This window comes from Mercenaria mercenaria, chromosome 17 (assembly GCF_021730395.1).
Source record: "Mercenaria mercenaria strain notata chromosome 17, MADL_Memer_1, whole genome shotgun sequence".
NCBI classification, from domain to species: domain Eukaryota; kingdom Metazoa; phylum Mollusca; class Bivalvia; order Venerida; family Veneridae; genus Mercenaria; species Mercenaria mercenaria.
In genome coordinates, this window is record NC_069377.1 from 69,134,341 (window position 1) to 69,140,253 (window position 5,913).

Genomic DNA, 5,913 nt, shown 5'->3' on the forward strand with positions numbered 1-5,913 from the left:
TGTGTAAAAAAGTGGGTTTAGTTGGTTTAGGAATATCCTGGAACTTCTCTGTAAGTGTAAAGATTGTTCCATTTTTGGAGTATGTTAACAGACTATCAACCATTTACTATATTTCTGCCTTTTCTAATGTTATATACACTAATGCTTTTAGCGAAAAAAAACTATTTGGAATACCTATTTAGTTGCATACAGAAGGAATCTAAGTAACAATTACAATGTATGATTGACACTGTCTTTGATTCCTTTCAGGATAAGAAGAAAGAAAGGGAAGCTGCCTTTGACAGGCATATGGAACAGTCAAAGGCGGCTGTTCAGCCTTTTGATAACGGCATTTAAGATTAGTTTAAAAAAGTGGGTTTAGTTGGTTTAGGAATATCCTGGAACTTCTCTGTAAGTGTAAAGATTGTTCCATTTTTGGAGTATGTTAACAGACTATCAACCATTTACTATATTTCTGCCTTTTCTAATGTTATATACACTAATGCTTTTAGCGAAAAAAAAACTATTTGGAATACCTATTTAGTTGCATACAGAAGGAATCTAAGTTACAATTACAATGTATGATTGACACTGTCTTTGATTCCTTTCAGGATAAGAAGAAAGAAAGGGAAGCTGCCTTTGACAGGCATATGGAACAGTCAAAGGCGGCTGTTCAGCCTTTTGATAACGGCATTTAAGATTAGTTTAAAAAAGTGGGTTTAGTTGGTTTAGGAATATCCTGGAACTTCTCTGTAAGTGTAAAGATTGTTCCATTTTTGGAGTATGTTAACAGACTATCAACCATTTACTATATTTCTGCCTTTTCTAATGTTATATACACTAATGCTTTTAGCGAAAAAAACTATTTGGAATACCTATTTAGCTACATACAGAAGGAATCTAAGTAACAATTACGATGTATGATTGACACTGTCTTTGATTCCTTTCAGGATAAAAAGAAAGAAAGGGAAGCCGCCTTTGACAGGCATATGGACGAGTCAAAGGCGGTTGTTCAGCCTTTTAATAAGGGAATGTAAGATCTAGTTGCAATAGTTTAGTTGGATTACGAAATGGTATGCATAGTATGCACAAGTTAACAATGTGTGCCATGCCATTTGCATATCGAAATTTGTCAGCTGTGCAACAAATGTGGCAAATAAATTGTTTTTTCTTGTTATTATTTATTTGATAATTCCACGTCTGTCCAATATGAACAGAAATTGATATAAAGGGCTATTGGAATACGTCAAAATGATTTTCGATTTTGCTATACCAATAATACTCTGCTAGTTTATATACAAGTTCGGTCTGTTTTTTAAGCAATCAGTTACAAATTAATAAATGTCTCTTACGTTGCATTTCAATACGATTTAGGAATATCCTGGAACTTCTCTGTAAGTGTAAAGATTGTTCCATTTTTGGAGTATGTTAACAGACTATCAACCATTTACTATATTTCTGCCTTTTCTAATGTTATATACACTAATGCTTTTAGCGAAAAAAAAATATTTGGAATACCTATTTGTTAGCCTTTTAATAAGGGAATGTAAGATCTAGTTGCAACTTTTAAAAAAGTGGGTTTAGTTGGTGTGTTCAGTCATGTAACGACGGGCAGTAAACCTAATAGCGTTCCCGTGTGTTAGGGTTTAAGGTGTTTATAAAACAATTTTACAGTCATATAAACGACGGTGTCACTTGTAGCAGTGAGCACAATGCCAAACTTTATAGTGCTACCTCACTGGAATATCACGCCGTAGACATGTGACATGATACCCCACCCAGTCACATTATACTGACACCGGACTGACCAGTCCTAGCACTATCCTCTTTAAGCTGAGCGCCAAGCGAGGAAGCTACTAGTACCATTTTTAGCTCACCTGTCACATAGTGACAAGGTGAGCTTTTGTGATCACCCTTCGTCCGTCGTCCGTGCGTGCGTGCGTCCGTCCGTCCGTCAACAATTTCTTGTCTGCACGATAGTGGTTTCATTTATGATTTTATTTTAACCAAACTTGCTTAAAACTTGTATCACCATAAGATCACGGTTCCTTTCTTGAACTGGCCAGATCCCACTATGGGTCCCAGAGTTATGGCCCCTGAAAGGGCCAAAATTAGCTATTTTGACCTTGTCTGCATAATAGCAGCTTTATTTATGATTTGATTTTTACCAAACTGGCACACAACTTGTATCACCATGAGGTCTTGGTTCCTTTCTTGAACTGGCCAGATTCCATTATGGGTTCCAGAGTTATGGTCCCTGAAAGGGCCAGAATTAGCTATTTTGAACTTTCTGCACAATAGCAGCTTCATTTATGATTTTATTTTAACCAAACTTGCACACAACTTGTATCGCCATAAGATCTCGGTTCCTTTCTTGAACTGGCGAGATTCCATTATGGGTTCAAGAGTGATGGCCCCTGAAAGGGCCAGAATTAGCTATTTTGACCTTGTCTGCACAATAGCAGCTTTATTTATGATTTGAATTTAATCAAACTTGCACAAAACTTGTGTCACCATAAGATCTCTGTTCCTGACTTGAACCGGCCAGATCCCTTAATGGGTTCCAGAGTTATGGCTCCTGAAAGGGCCAAAATTAGCTATTTTGACTTTGTCTGCATAATAGCAGCTTCAATTATGATTGGATTTTAACCAAACTTGCACACAACTTGTATCACCGCAAGATCTTGCTTCCTTTCTTCAACTGGCCGGATTCCATCATGGGTTCCAGAGTTATGGCCCCTTATGGTCTTTTGGACTTAGATATCTTTTCTGAGGACCTTCTTGTCCTCAAGTGCAATGATAACAGGTGAGCGATATAGGGCCATCATGGCCCTCTTGTTTACGTCTTTGGTATGACGCGGCCGAGGATCGAACCAACGACCTCCCGCACTCGAAGCGGACGCTCTACCACTAGGCTACCGAGGCGGTATAACAGTGTTACTGGATTCCATACCAATAAAAACCTGTTCTCCACAGGTGGAGGACGAATGATTTCAGACTTCAAATCTTCACGGAGAACATATGCCTCGCCCGAGGATCGAACTCATGATTCCGCGATCAGCAGACCCACGCTCTCCCAATTGAGCTAAGCGGGCGGGCTTAGTACCGGTTTATTTGTCTACGTGTAGCAGTGTGCACAATGCTCAACTTCACAACAGCGGGTGTTAAGTGCTGTGTGGCGGTCGTAAAAAGTCGCCCCGACTTCATCTCAGTGTTGTTATATTTTCTGGTCCTTCGGGATCATTGATTTCAACACATTTAGATTTGAAGATTGAATACTGCTTAAGCCGGTGCTAGGGGGCGTGGGCAGTGTTGCATTTTCCATTACTGCTCATGAACAGACTCAATCAAACCGAATCTGCAATTTTCACTGTTTGCATTGTTCTCGGTGCTTCCGAGGGATCTCCTTTTCAGATTATATTTAAGTGTTGCCACACTGGAATATCACGCCGTAGACACGTGGCATGATACCCCACCCAGTCACATTATACTGACCAGTCATAGCACTACTTTCTAAATGCTGAGCGCCAAGCAAGGAAGCTACTAGTACCATTTTTATGTCTTTGGTATGACGCGGCCGGGGATCGAACACACGACCTCCCGCACTCGAAGCGGACGCTCTACATCTAGGCTAGAGGCGGTTAAATTTTTAATGTTGCTCCCCTTCTGTATGTTTGCTGTTCCTGGAATATTGGTATTCTATCGCCAGAAAGTGCGAAGACACCGCCATTCTCAGTCTTTCCGTGATAATTAGAAAAAGTGGAAAACACAGTGGCTCAACATGACCAAATTAAGGTACTTCCTCAAGTCATGTGAAAAATCAGAATCCTCGAAACAGCTTTCGAAATACAAGGACAGAAAAAGTATATGATAAAATAGGTAAACTTGCGAGCATGAAAGCTACGCTGAACCCTATCTCCACAGTGCTTTGGAAGAAAATGAGTGAACAGTTTTGGTGCAAAGTTTTGGTATCGTATGCAACTTCAATTGCTATAAAATATTTATTTTCAAATCAAAGAAATGCCAAAATAGTGCACACGAGCGTTACTTTTTCAAGAAAATGTCGTTAAAAATTCTAATGCGCAAAACACGTGCACAGTTTTCCTAAAATATTTCGCCGCCATGTTTATTTCCAAGAATAAAATATATGATTGTTCTTTTACCTCATATTTCCTTACTGAAAGATATATATGCCTCCTTATTTATGGTTAGAGATTTCCACTTAGTACAGTTTTACACGGTCTGATCTCCTTAATGTGTTACCGATCCTTTACATTTAAAGATTTGTTTGTTTGTTTGTTTTAGGTTTAACGCCGTTTTTCAACAGTATTTCAGTTATGTTAATAAACGCAATGTGTAATGATAGTTTTTCGCTTTACACACCACTCTTGGACAAGAAAGCCGTTTCATTTAAAATTTGTAAGCATCCGCTGGTAAAATATTAATGAAAGATCGGAACTTTTTCTAAAATAAAGTTCAATTTCAATCATTTTCAAAACCTGGAAATATTGCACATTGTGTTGGATTTATAAATAAAACAAAAATCAAAAAACAATAAATAGAAAAAGTGGAAACTCCACAGGTCGCTCAACACAACAAAAACGAAAATGTTGCAGGCTCGGTTTGATTGAGCCTGTTCATGGACGGTAGTGGAAATGCATGCTACCGTCCACGCCCTCTAGCCCCGGGTTGAGCAGAACTCAACATTTACACATGTTAAAAGTACAAAAAACAATTTAGAGACATCCGCAGATGTGTTCATACGGCGGTGCACATGGAACCTTCAATGCTACACTAGTGTGTAATTCCATGAAAAGCGGCGTATGGTCCCCAGTTAAAATAATGGGTTTGCCCTAAACGAGAAAACAATGAGCAGAACCAAACAGTTAAAATAATGGGTTTGCCCTAAACGAGAAAACAATGAGCAGAACTAAACAAACTGGAATTTAGAAAGGGGATCTGAGGTTAAGGAGCCTGCATATCACAGGAACTGCCAAAAGACAAAATTAAAAAGCAGGCGCCATATCCAAGGGGTGATTATACAATACCCAAAGCTATAAAAGCGGGAGTATTGGAACCACCCAGGCCGAAATGCTCATGTTCAGAAACTAAACAGTACCAGTAACACGACATAAAAGTCGTGCTGAACGATCTGAGAAGATCGAAATATAACAGCCCTGATTGAATGTACGGGGAGACTTTTATCGGCCGCCACACGGCACAAACAACGCTGCTGTGATAATAAATAGAAGAAGTGGAAACTCCACAGGTCGCTCAACACAACAAAACGAAAATGTTGCAGGCTCGGTTTGATTGAGCCTGTTCATGGACGGTAGTGGAAATGCATGCTACCGTCCACGCCCTCTAGCCCCGGGTTGAGCAGAACTCAACATTTACACATGTTAAAAGTACAAAAAACAATTTAGAGACATCCGCAGATGTGTTCATACGGCGGTGCACATGGAACCTTCAATGCTACACTAGTGTGTAATTCCACGGAAAGCGGTGTATGGTCCCCAGTTAAAATAATGGGTTTGCCCTAAACGAGAAAACAATGAGCAGAACTAAACAGTTAAAATAATGGGTTTGCCCTAAACGAGAAAACAATGAGCAGAACTAAACAAACTGGAATTTAGAAAGGGGATCTGAGGTTAAGGAGCCTGCATATCACAGGAACTGCCAAAAGACAAAATTAAAAAGCAGGCGCCATATCCAAGGGGTGATTATACAATACCCAAAGCTATAAAAGCGGGAGTATTGGAACCACCCAGGCCGAAATGCTCATGTTCAGAAACTAAACAGTACCAGTAACACGACATAAAAGTCATTTTAGAACCTTTCCGGGAACTACGTTTCAGCCGAACAACGCATTTCAAGATGACACAAAACTGATTTCTCGTTGTAAACAATGTCAAAGTTCTCATGAGGGAAAAG